General features: G+C 42.0%; 1 protein-coding gene across 3 annotated transcripts in view; it reads right to left on the bottom strand.

Annotated features, from left to right (window-relative positions):
* The window catches only part of TEC (tec protein tyrosine kinase), a 159,793-nt gene extending 156,468 nt beyond the window's left edge, over window positions 1–3,325 (bottom strand). Inside the window, exon 1 of one of the 3 annotated variants that reach the window (XM_060110320.1) lies at window positions 3,242–3,325. The gene's annotated coding sequence lies outside the window, so the exon portion shown is untranslated. Of the gene's footprint in view, window positions 1–3,061; window positions 3,138–3,241 lie in introns of those variants that run through there. The other 2 variants (XM_060110302.1, XM_060110306.1) reach the window with 2 other exon arrangements.
* Window positions 3,326–16,900: the final 13,575 nt, after the last annotated feature.

Below are 16,900 nucleotides of genomic sequence, written 5' to 3'. Positions count from 1 at the left end.
AGAGGGAAAAATGCAACTTGGATTAAAGGTTTAAAACTAAAAAAAAAAAAAAAAAAAAAAAAAGAAGAAGAAAAGAACAAAACAAAAATCATATTGACTTCTATGCCCTTTTTTTTTTTTTTTTGCTTTTGCTTTGTTTCCCTAATAACAATTTGGGAAAATTCCATCCTTGTTTTCCCTAAACACACAAACAAAAAAATGTCAGGGACTTCCCAGGTGGTCCAGTGGTAAAGAATTCGCCTTCCAATGCAGGGGACTTGAGTTTGATCCCTGGTCAGGGAACTAAGATCTCACATGCCACGGGACAACTAAGCCCACATGCCACAACTACTGAGCTCGTGTGCCACAAACTACAGAGCCCACGTGCTCTGGAACCCACATGCCACAACTACAGAGCCCAAGCGCCCTGGAGCTTGCGCACCACAACTAGAGAGAAGCCCACACGCCGCAAGGAAGATCCCGCATGCCACAACTAAGACCTGATGCAACCAAAAACAAATAAATAATAATATAAAAAGAAAAGAAAATGTCATTTTCTACATCTACACCATGTAGCTGTGATCATCTGAGCTCTGAGCTGTCAAATATAGTGGGAAAGTTAATAGTTATAATCCAATCCAAGGAAGGACAGGTTGAGCTAGGGCAGAGATGCAAAGGCAAGCCCAGGTGGAGGCAAGTTTGGAGGTGAAGCCAACTACTAAGCTTCTCTCCTCTGGGGTTCTTTTTAACAAAGCTATTCTCACGGCATAATCACCTGGGACAGGGTAATTTTAGAACTGGCAGTGACCATGGACCAATTTCACTCCTTTCTAACAGACTCCAATGCCCAATTTATGACCCTAATACAACCAAGGCAGCTAGCCTCCACAGAGGTTGATCTGGGTTCAACTTCAGTTACTCCACTTTGCCTGTGTAGACTGGATAATAGGAGAGCACAGTAAGGGCTCTGAAGCAAGTGACACTGTCATCAACAGATAGTTAACTGAGCATCTGTGCACCAGGCTGAGGATCAACCGCCCTGTCAACTCTGTGGACCAAGTCTCCCTGCCCTGAACAATAAGATGATTCTCCCTAGGAGGGGAATCCCACGAAGGGGTGGAATGGGGTGAAAACCAAGGAGCTGGAAGAGCTGGGCTGGGCAAGGGAGGCACCAACCAGGTCAACCTGGAGGAACCTGTAGACAGAGGTGTGCCTGGAGGCCCAAGGCCCAGGCTGCCAGCACTCTGCATACAAAGAGGAAGGCAGAGAGACCAGCAATTCTTCCCCAAAAGCAAAAAGTGGCCAGACACTACCCACAACCCCAGCAGCCATGCTGTCGAGGGTCAACTTAGGGAGCAAAGGTTGCCATTCTCTGAACTTCACTTTGACTTGATAAAACACAACCCCTGCCCTCGAGTAACCAGCTGCTGAGAAAACAAGATGACTTTTCTTTTTAATTTTTTGTTTATTTTTATCTATTTATTATTTTTGGCTGTGTTGGGCCTTTGTTGCTGTGCGCGGGCTTTCTCTAGTTGCGGCGAGTAGGACTACTCTTTGTTGCGGTGCGCAGGCTTCTGATTGAGGTGGCTTCTCTAGTTGCGGTGCACGGGCTCTAGGCACACGGGCTTCAGTAGATGCAGGGCGTGGGCTCAGTAGTTGTGGCTCACGGGTTCTAGAGCACAGGCTCAGTAGCTGTGGTGCACAGGTTTGGTTGCTCCGCAGCATGTGGGATCCTCCCGGACCAGGGCTCGAACCCGTGTCCCCTGCATTGGCAGGCGGATTCTTAACCACTGCACCACCAGGGAAGTCCCAAGATGACTATCTTGATACAGAATAAGTAGGTAAACAGGTTGACAGTGCTAAAGCCTATATTAATATTCTATATTTTTTCCTATCTGTAAAGGTGTGAAAATTCTAGTTCAAGGACCTACGTGTGGTAGAGCACTGCACTGATCCGCATGTGTTTGCAACACTTGCCCTATACAGTTCTACAAACCAAAACGTACACAAACAACCTCAGGGAAGAATCCAGATCATTAACATAAACACAATGCAGTAAGCGTCTAGAGCTGACAAGAGAATATATGGATCAGATTAATTGGAGTATTGGGGACGTATAAGTTTTTCCTAAACAATGAAAATGTACCTAAACCAAAAAACTATTTTCAAATACATAATGAGATTATACACACTTTTCTTTTCTCCATGTAAATCATGACACTCCATACTACATGTGATTCTCGCCAGCTGAGCTACCAGCATCACAAGCCAACCTGCTAAATCCTAAACTTATTTGGGAAACCCACTGGTTTGTTGGGGCTGTTTTCTCCTCTCCAACTCTTCAGGGGAGACTCATCTAGAAGCAAGTAAATTCTCAGAATTTCCTAAGAGGAAAAAATGGGCCCTCACTGAAAAAACACAGGGTATATGCTCAAAACACTTAACTATTTTGGATAAGCTTCAAACCCACTTGGCCACCAGTCATCCTGTTTTTCCAACTTAACATTGAGATCTACCCTTCGAATCAAATCTTCCAGTTTCCAAAGAATGGCAATAGATGAGATTGTTTCCGAACCTGATACACAGCAACGTGTTATTCTTCCATGAAAACAAAACAAAAAAATCAAAAGGAAAGTAAGGATCCAAGGGAAAGCGCACACCCCCGAGACAAGGCCCTAGTTTTCCCAACACATGTATTCACCGAATCCCTGTTATCAAGATTCAAACACAATTTCCTAGATTAAAAATGTGAGGCTGGTGGGGCGAGACAGTCACACACGTGCAACTGTGGAAAGTCTCTGTAGATGCTGCCAACTTTCAATCAAGACTGCGCCGCCGCCCAAGCAGAGAGGAGGAATCAACCCCGCGGGGCAGCTGGGAAGTGAGCCCAACGCTTAACTTGCTGCGGGGCGGCCCGCGTCCAGGTACCCAAGAGGAAAAGGGACGGGTGCTCCTCGGGAGAGGCCGGCGCCGGAGCCCGAGCCCGGGAGGCGGAGAGGAGGCGGCGGCGGCCGCCGGAAGGCGCGGCTACGCCGGGACGCGCACCTGTCCCTTCGTGGTGCGCAGGGGGACTGGTCCTCACCTGGCGTGGCGCGCCCTCGCTCACGGCGGCGCGGAGGAGAGAAAATCCTTCCTGGTTCCACGAGGGTCCGTCTCTGGGCTTGTGCAAGCCTCCTCTCGCCGCGCGCATCCTCGTCCCCACCCGTCCCCTCCCGGAGTGGCGCAGTCCCGCGTCCGCCTCGCCGGCCCGCGGCGCCCTTACCTGGATGGAGCGCGCCGGCTGCGCCGAGTCCGGGAGACGCTGAAACCGGCCGGCGCCGCCGAGTCCCGAGCCTGGCGTCCCGAGCCAGGCGTCCAGGCCCCGCCCCCTCTCGTCCCGCCCCGCGCGGCCCAGAGATCGCCAGGCCCCCAATGGCTCCGCCCACACACACAGAGGCCGGCGGCTACAGGTTCGCCTGGGTCTGCTGCGGTTCTGAGACTGGAGGCCCGATTGGGTCGGATGGGCCTCCCGGCTCCCCCGACCCAGTCGGAGTTTCGGGGAAGTCGCGGGAACGTCCCTGGTGTTCCTGGACGCCGTGCTGGGCCTCCTCCTTCGCCCCTCGCCCCAGAGAACTGACCCGCGACGTCACGGACACCCCCAGCCCGGGAGAACCCGACCAGTGCCACCTGTGGGTGACCGGGGACTCTTGTCGCAATTAGGGACCGCACCTCCCCTTCCGCTAAATAGTGGCGAACCAGGTGGGTGACGCGGTGCGGTGGAGCGAAGCAACGAGTTTTACCAAAAGAGTGAAGTCTTTTTACTGCCAAACCTGAAGCAGCAGAGCGTATCTGATACACTTACGGGTCACGTGGCATCCTTAGTCCTGTAGTAACATTTTCTTCATTCACTGTAGGGTAGAAAATTGCCCTTAGGTAACTTACTGTATCCCAGGCACTCTTTCAAGTACATTACCTGTATGAACATTTCTATGAAGTATATGTTATCAGAATCCCCCATTTTTATGGAGGGTGAAAGTGAGGCACAGAGAAGTTAAACAACCTGCCTAGTGTCACCCAACTAATAAATATAAAAGCTAGACTTCAAATCCCCGTAGTCGGCCTCCTGATTTTGAGCTCTAAGCCAGGGGTCCCCAACACTCCCCCACCACCGGCTGCAGACTAGTACCGACCTGTGGCTGTTAGGAACCGGGCTGCACAGCAGAAGGTGAGCGGCGGGCCAGCTAGCAAAGCTTCAAATGGCGCTCCCCTTCACCCACCGCCTGAACCATCACTGGCATTGCTGCCTGAACCGTTCCCCCCACCCCTCCACCCCTCCACCTCTCTACGCCCACCCTCCACCCCCCCGAAAAACTCTTTCATGAAACCGGTCCCTGGTGCCAAAAAGGTTGGGGACCGCTGCTCTCAACTACTGCGCTCCTGACTTACAAAATTTGAGTGTCCACCATGTCCCATGAACTGTTAAAGGCCCGGGCTCTGCCCTCAAGGAGCGTTTAGTCTAGTTCAGGGAGAAGGACAATCAGTCATCACTACGCAAGTAAAAAATGAAGCCATTACACATGTGAGAAGTGTCCTGACTAAAATCAAGTAGGTGATGGTGTTGCGAGTGATGGGGATGGGGAGGCCACAGATCTAGTTGTCCTGGATGCTTCTCGGAGGAGTTGACAGTGGACCTGGGAACTGAATGGTAGGCCAGGCAGTCAGCCTGAAGATGAAGCAAAGGGAAAGGCACGTGAAATAATCATCATCCTACTTCATGCTTGTTGGAGACCTAAAAACATGCCTTCCTATATTATCTCTCTTTTGATCATACAATAACCCTGAGAAGTCTGACAAGGTTCCATTTTACAGGAAAAAAAAATCTAATGATTAATGATTTGCCTAAAGTCATACTACTCCTTAGGAAAAAGGTTGGGAGGGGAGGGGGAGGATGGGAAGAGCACACAGGTTTGAACCAGGGCTTTCTGATTCCAAATCCTCTTTCACCCAGGTGATGATGATGGCCTGTCTCAGGAAGAATCTAGTAAAGATTTTCTTTTGTGATCTTGCCTCCTCCCAGCCCCAGTCTCTTCTGCCTCCTGTTGACTAATTAACATAATTTCCCCCAGGGCAGGTGTTCTTGGAGGGAGCAGAAGTCAGGAACCTTCTGAAAGGATGCAAAACGTGTGTAGAGAAAAAGTTATAGTTACATAATTATGGTAATAAAGTTGGCTTTCTCCCAAGAAAAATGCTCACATACATATATATGCATAATGGAGAGGACTTAGAATTTTCATCAAATGGTCTGATCCAAAAAGCGCAAAAGTCACTGTCTGAAGATTTTAACTGACACTGTGGTGATTAAAAGAACTAGTTTCCAACTCACTTTGCCTGGGCTAGCTAGGCAACTACAGAGTCTCATATTTCTGATTTAATGGAAATGAGGCTCTCAAAGTTTATAAAGGTTGATTGAAATGGAAGCAAATCCAGATCCTCATGTAAGCCATTCATGAAGTTTAAAATTAAAAGAGAAGAGAGGCCTTCCCTGGTGGCACAGTGGTTGAGAACCCACCTGTCATTGCAGGGGACACGGGTTCGTGCCCCGCTCCGGGAGGATGCCACAGGCCGCAGAGCGGCTAGGCCCGTGAGCCATGGCCGCCGGGCCTGCGTGTCCGGAGCCCGTGCTCCGCAACGGGAGAGGCCACAGCAGTGAGAAGTCCGCGTACCGCAAACAGAAGAGAATGTCTTTTTTTTTTTTTTTTTTTTTTTTGCGGTACGCGGGCCTCTCACTGCTGTGGCCTCTCCCGTTGCGGAGCACGGGCTCCGGACACGCAGGCCCGGCGGCCATGGCTCACGGGCCCAGCCGCTCCGCGGCCTGTGGGATCTTGTCCCCTGCATCGGCAGGCGGACTCTCAACCACTGCGCCACCAGGGAAGCCCGAGAATGTCTTTATTGTCACTCTTAGTTCTCAAGAAAACCAGAGACTGATTTGTAAACAAAACATCTAGATCAACATAACTCTTTATCGGTGATAATTGAGGTCGTTTCCATAACGTTATACTGTTTCCTGAAGAAAGCATTCTTTATATTACCAATCAAACAGTGTAAGTAGGTGGTTAACGCCTGTATATGATCCCCAGAGCACGTAGTAAAGAGTACTTGCATTGGTTTTCAGCAGAGTGTTGTTAGAGACAGTGTCAGAGAGAGAGACTGTAAGAGAGCTTCAGCTACATGGATGAAAAGGCGTAAAACTGAACTCAGGATGTGGTAGGCTAAAAAAAAATTTCATATGTACTGTTTCTTATGAGAAACGGACAATAGCTTTACTAGAAAACAGAATACAAAGTTAGACTTATGTAACTCGAACTTTTAGGTTGAGCCTCTTCTAAAGAAGGAATGTGATGGTGGACCCAAAAAGATTTCTCCCTCTTCCTCCAAGAAGAAGATTCAAACAATACTATTACTGCCTCTTTATTTTAATAAAATTGAGATACAGAAAAGAAGGCATTTATGACTTCTTAAAGACAGGGACTCCCTCCTTACCGAATATCCACATGGTTTCTATAAAATTTGTATGTTTAGGTGAGCAATGTCAGGTTGACATAATTTTAGTTCCTTGAGAAAAGAAAATGCCTTTTTTTTTTAACTTGGAAATAGATTCCACGTTGTGCCTAAGAAGGCACACAGCATCAACATGGAAAGTTTGTAAATAACGTGGTGTTTTGTATTTGGAGCTTCTCCCACTCTTTTTTGTACATCTCTGGCTCCCTTTTGTAACTTTCTTCCTACCTATAGACAGGCACATCATAGGTGAACAGTAATTATCTGTTGAATGAATGAGTGATGACAACAATGATGTTAATAATGCAGACCTTATCAGTCTTGTATAGAGAGTCTATTGCTACATGAAGATTACTTCGTTGTGGTGGTATGATATGTCTTCCTCTCCTTCCATGATGTACTGAAAGTAGTTGCTTCCTTGGAACTAAATAGAGGAAGGAAAGAGTTAAATGTGGGCCACAAAATCAAAAATTATACTCCTGGGAATTGTTGGTAGGTAAATCATTCAAAAGAAAGAAATAGCATCATATACAAAGTATGTGTATAAGATCATGACTCATAACAATAAAATAATTAAATGTCCAATGCTAGAGAAATGTTTAAGCAAAATATATCAATGGTATGGAATGTCAGGCTGTCATTAAAAATAGTATCTATGTTAATAAATAGAAATGTGGAGGAAAACTTATGAACATTAAATGAAAAAAATAGAACACAGTGCTATACATATCCTATGATTGCAACTAAATACAAATTATGTGGGAAGAAAATTGATGGGTTGAAAATAAGAATTATGAACAGTTATTCAGGGGGTTCCTATGTGCCAGACTGTTTTAAGTGCATTGGATTAATTCACCTAATTCTCATAACAACTGCGTGAGGTACAATAGCTTTAATAGAAAACTGCGTGCAGTACTTCTTCTCATTTTACAGATGAGAGAACTGAGGCAGAGGTCTAAGTAACTTACCCAAAGTCACACAGCCAGGATGTGAATATAAAGTACTATGGCTCTAGAGTTTGCAGCCTTAGCCATGCAAATCTGCCAGGGAAAATAACGTTTGAATCATGGATCATTTTTTTTTAACTTCCTTGTATAATGTTTTAATGTTAATTTAACAGTGAATAAAAACATTAAATTACAGAGTCAGAAAAAAAGGCACAGAAGTAAAACAAGATTATACTTAGAACAGACAGATAAAAAGGTAAGATGAAGAAAATACTGAGTGAAACCATCTGGGTTTGGCCAGTTTATATTTTGGATTAGAATCCAAATAGTGTTTCAGATGGGTCCAACATATTAACAAATTTATAGTTTATGAGGATTGAGATAAAATGAGCTATGTCACATAGAATGCTATATTCAGTATTATTAGTATGACTGAAAGTATATTCTGGCCTGGTGCCTTTTACTTACTGTTTCTTCTACCTAGAATGATCTATCCCTAGGACTTTTTGAAGCTACCTTCTTCTCAATGGTGGCAGTTATGAAAATGTGACCAGCACTGCATTAGCAGGAAGCTGAGAAAACATTGGTGAACAATCCCAACAAAACTCCCTGTTATGGTGGAACTTACATTCTGGTGGAAAAGTCAGTCATTTAAAAATGGATTGAGTAAAGTATAAAAACATTTTATAATTACTTTTTTATTTTTAATAACACTACTATATTTTATACTTTATTCTATTTTACTTTATCTTCTCTCTTTCTTTTTTTCCTACCTTCCCTTCCTCCCTCCCTCCCTCCGCCCCTTTCTTTCTTTCTTTCTTTCTTTCATTCCTCCCTCACTCCCTCCCTCCTGTCTTTCTTTCCTTCTTTCTTTCCTTCCTCCCTCCCTTCTTCCTTTCACTCTTTCTTTTTCTTTCCTTCCTCCCTCCCTCCCTCCTTTCTTTCTTTCTTTCTTTCCGTCCTTCCTCCCTCCCTCCCTCCTTTCTTCCTTTCTTCCTTCCTTCCTTCCTTCCTTCCTTCCTTTCTTTCCTTCTTCCTTTCTTTCTCTCTCGCTTTCTTTCTTCTACTAATTCTTTCTTTCTACTTTTTCTCCCTTTTATTCTGAGCCAGGTAGATAAAAGGCTCTTGGTGCTGCAGCCAGGAGTCAGTGCTGTGCCTCTGAAGTGGGAGAGCCAACTTCAGGACACGGGTCCACAAGAGACCTCCCAGCTCCACATAATATCAAGCAGCGAAAATCTCCCAGAGATCTCCATCTCAACACCAGCACCCAGCTTCAGTCAACGACCAGCAAGCTACAGTGCTGGTCACCCTATGCCAACCAACTAGCAAGGCAGGAACACAACCCCACCCATTAACAGAGAGGCCGCCTAAAAATATAATAAGGCCACAGGCACCCCAAAACACACCACCAGACGTGGACCTGTCCACCAGAAAGACAAGATCGAGCCTCAACCACCAGAACACAGGCACTAGTCCCCCCCACCAGGAAGCCTACACAACCTACTGAAACAACCTTAGCCACTGGGGACAGACACCAAAAACAACGGGAACTACGAATCTGCAGCCTGCAAAAAGGAGACCCCAAACACAGTAACATAAGCAAAATGAGAAGACAGAAAAACACACAGCAGGTGAAGGAGCAAGATAAAAACCTACCAGACCTAACAAATGAAGAGGTAATAGGCAGTCTACCTGAAAAAGAATTCAGAATAATGATAGTAAAGATGATCCAAGATTCTATTTCCAAGATCCAAAATCTTGGAAATAGAATAGACAAAATGCAAGAAACAGTTAACAAGGACCTAGAAGAACTAAAGATGAATCAAGCATCGATTAAAAGCACAATAAATGAAATGAAAAATACTCTAGATGGGATCAATAGCAGAATAACAGAGGCAGAAGAACGGATAAGTGAGGTGGAAGACAAAATAGTGGAAATAACTGATGCAGAGCAAAATAAAGAAAAAAGAATGAAAAGAACAGAGGACAGTCTCAGACACCTCTGGGACAACATTAAATGCACCAACAATCAAATTATAGGGGTTCCAGAAGAAGAAGAGAAAAAGAAAGGGACTGAGAAAATATTTGAAGAGATTATAGTTGAAAACTTCCCTAATATAGGAAAGGAAATAGTTAATCAAGTCCAGGAGGCACAGAGAGTCCCATACAGAATAAATCCAAGGAGAAATACGCCAAGGCACATATTAATCAAACTGTCAAAAATTAAACACAAAGAAATCATATTAAAAGCATCAAGGGAAAAACAACAAATAACACACAAGGGAATCCCCATCAGGTTAACAGCTGATCTCTAGGCAGAAACTCTACAAGCTAGAAGGGAGTGGCAGGACATAATTAAAGTGCTGAAGGAGAAAAACCTGCAACCAAGATTACTCTACCCAGCAAGGATCTCATTCAGATTTGATGGAGAAATTAAAACCTTTACAGTCAAGCAAAAGCTGAGAGAGTTCAGCACCACCAAACCAGCTTTACAACAAATGCTAAAGGAACTTCTCTAGGCAAGAAACACAACAGAAGGAATATACCTACAATAACAAACCCAAAGCAATTAAGGAAATGGGAAAAGGAACATACATATCAATAATTACCTTAAATGTAAATGGACTAAATGCTCCCAACAAAAGACACAGACTGGCTGAATGGATACAAAAACAAGACCCATATATATGCTGTCTACAAGAGACCCACTTCAGACCTAGAGACACATACAGATTGAAAGTAAGGGGATGGAAAAAGATATTCCATGCAAATGGAAATCAAAAGAAAGCTGGAGTAGCAATTCTTTTTTTTTTGTCTGTTTTTTTTTTTTTTTTTTTTTTTTGTGGTATATGGGCCTCTCACTGTTGTGGCCTCTCCCGTTGCGGAGCACAGGCTCCGGACGCACGGGCCCAACGGCCATGGCTCACGGGCCCAGCCGCTCCGCGGCATGTGGGATCTTCCCAGACCGGGGCACGAACCCGTGTCCCCTGCATCGGCAGGCGGACTCTCAACCACTGCGCCACCAGGGAAGCCCAGCAATTCTTATATCAGACAAAATAGACTTTATAATAAAGACTATTAGAAGAGACAAAGAAGGACACTACATAATGATAAAGGGATCGATCCAAGAAGAAGATATAACAATTGTATATATTTATGCACCCAACATAGGAGCACCTCAATACATAAGGCAAATACTAACAGCCATAAAACGGGAAATCGACAGTAACACACTCATAGTAGGGGACTTTAACACCCCACTTTCACCAATGGACAGATCATCCAAAATGAAAATAAATAAGGAAACACAAGCTTTAAATGATACATTAAACAAGATGGACTTAATTGATATTTATAGGACATTCCATCCAAAAACAACAGAATACACATTTTTCTCAAGTGCTCATGGAACATTCTCCAGGATAGATCCTATCTTGGGTCACAAATCAAGCCTTGGTAAATTTAAGAAAATTGAAATTGTATCAAGTATCTTTTCCGACCACAATGCTAAGAGACTAGACATGAACTCCAGGAAGAGATCTGTAAAAAATACAAACACATGGAGGCTAAACAATACACTACTCAATAACAAAGTGATCACTGAAGAAATCAAAGAGGAAATAAAAAAATACCTAGAAACAAATGAAAATGGAGACACGACGACCCAAAACCTATGGGATGCAGCAAAAGCAGTTCTAAAGGGGAAGATTATAGCAATACAATCCCACCTTAAGAAACAGGAAACATCTCGAGTAAACAACCTGACGTGCACCTAAAGCAATTAGAGAAAGAAGAACAAAAAACCTCCAAAGTTAGCAGAAGGAAGGAAATCATAAAGATCAGATCAGAAATAAATGAAAAAGAAACAAAGGAAACGATAGCAAAGATCAATAAAACTAAAAGCTGGTTCTTTGAGAAGATAAACAAAATTGATAAACCATTAGCCAGACTCATCAAGAAAAAAAGGGAGAAGACTCAAATCAATAGAATTAGAAATGAAAAAGGAGAAGTAACAACTGACACTGCAGAAATACAAAAGATCATGAGAGATTACTACAAGCAACTCTATGCCAATAAAATGGACAACCTGGAAGAAATGCACAAATTCTTAGAAATGCACAACCTGCCAAGACTGAATCAGGAAGAAATAGAAAATATGAATAGACCAATCACAAGCACTGAAATTGAAACTGTGATTAAAAATCTTCCAACAAACAAAAGCCCAGGACCAGATGGCTTCACAGGCGAATTCTATCAAACATTTAGAGAAGAGCTAACACCTATCCTTCTCAAACTCCTCCAAAATATAGCAGAGGGAGGAGCACTCCCAAACTCATTCTACGAGGCCACCATCACCTTGATACCAAAACCAGGCAAGGATGTCACAAAGAAAACTACAGGCCAATATCACTGATGAACATAGTTGCAAAAATCCTCAACAAAATACTAGCAAACAGAATCCAACAGCACATTAAAAGGATCATACACCATGATCAAGTGGGGTTTATCCCAGGAATGCAAGGATTCTTCAATATACACAAATCAATCAATGTGATACACCATATTAACAAACTGAAGGAGAAAAACCATATGATCATCTCAATAGATGCAGAGAAAGCTTTCGACAAAATTCAACACCCATTTATGATAAAAACCCTCCAGAAAGTAGGCATAGAGGGAACTTTCCTCAACATAATAAAGGCCATATATGACAAACCCACAGCCAACATCGTCCTCAGTGGTGAAAAACTGAAACCATTTCCACTAAGATCAGGAACAAGAAAAGGCTGCCCACTCTCACCACTCTTATTCAACTTAGTTTTGGAAGTTTTAGCCACAGCAATCAGAGAAGAAAAGGAAATAAAAGGAATCCAAATTGGAAAAGAAGAAGTAAAGCTGTCACTGTTTGCAGATGACATGATACTATACATAGAGAATCCTAAAGATGCTACCAGAAAACTACTAGAGCTAATCAATGAATTTGGTAAAGTAGCAGGATACAAAATTAATGCACAGAAATCTCTGGCATTCCTGTACACTAATGATGAAAAATCTGAAAGTGAAATCAAGGAAACACTCCCATTTACCATTGCAACAAAAAGAATAAAATATCTATGAATAAACCTACCTAAGGAGACAAAAGACCTGTATGCAGAAAATTATAAGACACTGATGAAAGAAATTAAAGATGATACAAATAGATGGAGAGATATACCATGCTCCTGGATTGGAAGAATCAATATTGTGAAAATGACTCTACTACCCAAAGCAATCTGCAGATTCAATGCAATCCCTATCAAACTACCACTGGCATTTTTCACAGAACTAGAACAAAAAATTTCAAAATTTGTTTGGAAAAACAAAAGATCCCGAATAGCCAAAGCAATCTTGAGAACGAAAAACGGAGCTGGGGGAATCAGGCTCCCTGACTTCAGACTATACTACAAAGCTACAGTAATCAAGACAGTGTGGTACTGGCACAAAAACAGAAAGATAGATCAATGGAACAGGATAGAAAGCCCAGAGATAAACCAATGCACATATGGTCAACTTATCTTTGATAAAGGAGGCAGGAATGTACAGTGGAGAAAGGACAGCCTCTTCAATAAGTGGTGCTGGGAAAACTGGACAGGGACATGTAAAAGTATGAGATTAGATCATTCCCTAACACCATACACAAAAATAAGCTCAAAATGGATTAAAGACCTAAATGTAAGGCCAGAAACTATCAAACTCTTAGAGGAAAACATAGGCAGAACACTCTATGACATAAATCACAGCAAGATCCTTTTGGACCCACCTCCTAGAGAAATGGAAATAAAAACAAAGATAAACAAATGGGTCCTAATGAAACTTCAAAGCTTTTGCACAGCAAAGGAAACCATAAACAAGACCAAAAGACAACCCTCAGAATGGGAGAAAATATTTGCAAATGAAGCAACTGACAAAGGATTAATCTCCAAAATTTATAAGCAGCTCATGCAGCTCAATAGCAAAAAAACAAACAACCCAATCCAAAAATGGGCAGAAGACTTAAATAGGCATTTCTCCAAAGAAGATATACAGACTGCCAACAAACACATGAAAGAATGCTCAACATCATTAATCATTAGAGAAATGCAAATCAAAACTACAATGAGATATCATCTCACACCACTCAGAATAGCCATCATCAAGAAATCTAGAAACCATGAATGCTGGAGAGGGTGTGGAGAAAAGGGAACACTTGCACTGCTGGTGGGAATGTGAATTGGTACAGCCACTATGGAGAACAGTATGGAGGTTCCTTAAAAAACTACAAATAGAACTACCATATGACCCAGCCATCCCACTACTGGGCATATACCCTGAGAAAACCATAATTCAAAAAGAGACATGTACCAAAATGTTCATTACAGCTCTATTCACAATAGCCTGGAGATGGAAACAATCCAAGTGTCCAGCAGCGGATGAATGGATAAAGAAGATGTGGCACATATATACAATGGAATATTACTCAGCCATAAAAAGAAACGAAACTGAGCTATTTGTAATGAGGTGGATAGACCTAGAGTCTGTCATACAGAGTGAAGTAAGTCAGAAAGAGAAAGATAAATACCGTATGCTAACATATATATATGGAATTTAAGAAAAAAAAATGTCATGAAGAACTTAGGGGTAAAACAGGAATAGAGACACAGACCTACTGGGGGTGGGCTTGGGCATATAGGGAGGGGGGGGCTGTGACGGGACGGGGGAAAGGCATGGACATGTATACACTGCCGGGCGTGGGGTGGATGGTTGGTGGGGGGTGGCCACGTGGCGCGGGGGGATCGGCTCGGTGCTTTGTGGCCGCCTGGAGGGGTGGGATGGGGAGGGTGGGAGGGAGGGAGACGCAGGAGGGAAGGGATGTGGGAACAGATGTATATGTATGACTGATTCACTTTGTTGTAGAGCAGAGACAAATAAAAATAAAAAATAAAAAAAATGAAAAATGAAAATTAAAAATATGATTACAGCTGGGCTTCCCTGGTGGTGCAGTGGTTGAGAGTCCGCCTGCCGATGCAGGGGACATGGGTTCGTGCCCCAGTCCAGGAAGATCCCACATGCCGCAGAGCGGCTGGACCCGTGAGCCATGGCCGCTGAGCCTGTACGTCCGGAACCTGTGATCTGCAACAGGACAGGCCACAACAGTGAGAGGCCCGCGTATCGCAAAAAAAATATATATATATATATATGATTACACTCAAAAAAAAAATTTTTAAACAAGAGATTTTCATCATAAGTCACTATTTAGGACAATTATAAATCGGGGAGAGTAAGATATGGAAAGGGAGCTAAATTTTCTGTGCTTCCCTGAAACTGGTAAAATGACATCAGTAGAAATTATGTAGATGTAATGTAAAACCTGGAGCAACCACTTAAAAAAGCTATAAAAAAAAGATACACACAAAAACACCCTATATAAACTGAAATAGAATTCTAAAAAATATCCCTCAACTGTTCATGGAGCGTGTACCGAGATAATCATATCCTAGGCCATAAAACAAACCACAACAAATTTAAAATAATTGAAATCATACAGTGTATGTTCTCAGATCACAATAAAATCAAACCAGAAATCAGTAAGAAAGATTTCCAGCAAAACTCCCAAACCCCTGGAAAATAAACAACTTACTTGTAAATAATCCATAGATCAAAGAGGAAGTCTTAAGGGAATACAAAAAATATTCTGAATGCAATAAAAACAAAAATACAGCATATCAAAATTTGTGCACACAGCCAAATAGTGTTGAGAGAAAATTTTGTAGCAGTAAATGCACACATTGGAAAAGAGGAAAAGTCTCAAATCAAAAATCTAAGCTCCCACTGCCAAGAACCTAGAAAAAAGAAGAAGAGCAATATAAATCCAAACAGAAGGAAGGAAATAATAAAGATAAAAGCAGAAATCAATGTAATTCATAACAGAAAAACAATGGAGAAAATCAATGAAAGATCTGGTTCTTTGAAACGATCAATAAAATTGTCAAACACCTAGCAAGGCTGTCAAAGATAAAAAGAGAGAAAACCCAAGTTACCAGTAACAGGAATGAACAGGGGACTATAATTAAAGACCATTCAGACATCAAAAAGGTAATAAAGGAGTACTACAAACAACTCGGCCCACAAAAATTTGACAATCAGATGAGATAGACCAATTCCTTAAAAAGTACTCATTGGGAATTCCCTGGCAGTCCAGGGGTTAGGACTAGGTACTTTCCCTGCTGGGGCCCAGGTTCCATTCCTAGTTGGAGAACTAAGATCCCATGAGGCAAAAAAAAAAAAAAAAAAAAATTAGCAAAAAGAATTTAGTAATACATAAAAAGAATTATACACTATGATCAAGTGAAGTTTATTCCAGGAATGAAAGACTGGTTTGATATTTTAAAAAGAAAAACAAGAACTTTTGCACTGTGGAAAATATTTGGCAGTTCCTCAAAAGTTAAACATAGAATTACTATATGACCCAGCAATTCCACTTCTAGGTGTATACCCAAAAGAACTGAGAACAGGTACTGAAACAAATACTTGTCAACAAATGTTCATAGCACCATTATTTGAATAGCTATAAAGTGGAAACCACCCAAATGTCCTTTAGCTGATGAATGGATAAACAAAATGTATTATATCCATACAATGGAATACTATACTGTCAAAAGGAATGAATTACTGATACATTTTACAACATGGATGAACTTTGAAAACATTACACTAAGTGAAAGAAGCCAGACACAAAAGGCTACATGTTGTATTCATTTCATTTATATGAAATGTCCAGCATAGGAAAATCCATAGGGATAGAAAAGTAGATTACTGGTTGCCAAAGGTTGGAGATGGGGAGGAAATTTAGGGCTAACTGCTAATACGTACAGGGTTTCTTTTAGAGGGGATGGAAATGTTGTGGAATTAGGTAGTAACGATGGTTACACAACATAGTGAATATAATTTAAAAAATCACTGAAGTATGCAGTTTACAATGGGGAATTTTATGTTATATGAATATATATCTCAATTAAATAAAACTTTTTCTTTCTGAAAGACCCTGTTAAGAGGATGAAAAGACAAGTTACAGACTGGAAGTAAATATCTGCAAACTGCATATCTAACAGATACTAGTATTTAGACTATATAAAGAGCTCTCATAACTCAACAGTAAATAAACAATGCAATTAGAAAATGGGCAAGAGACATAAAAAGACATTTCACCAAAGAGCATATACAAATAGAAAATAAGCTCATGAAAAAATCTTCAAGATTATTAAATATTTGATAAATGCAAATTTAGATCACAATGAGATAACAGAATGACTAAAATAAAACAGCGACATCAAATGTAGGTGAGAATGTGGAGAAATTTGATCACTCTTACATTGCTGGTGGGAATGTAAAATGGTACACTGACTCAGGAAAATGGTTGG

The sequence above is a fragment of the Mesoplodon densirostris genome, chromosome 1, assembly GCF_025265405.1.
Source record: "Mesoplodon densirostris isolate mMesDen1 chromosome 1, mMesDen1 primary haplotype, whole genome shotgun sequence".
Taxonomy (NCBI): Eukaryota; Metazoa; Chordata; class Mammalia; order Artiodactyla; family Ziphiidae; genus Mesoplodon; species Mesoplodon densirostris.
The sequence above is the reverse complement of the archived record's forward strand: the minus strand, read 5'-3'. Positions and strand labels throughout refer to the sequence as shown.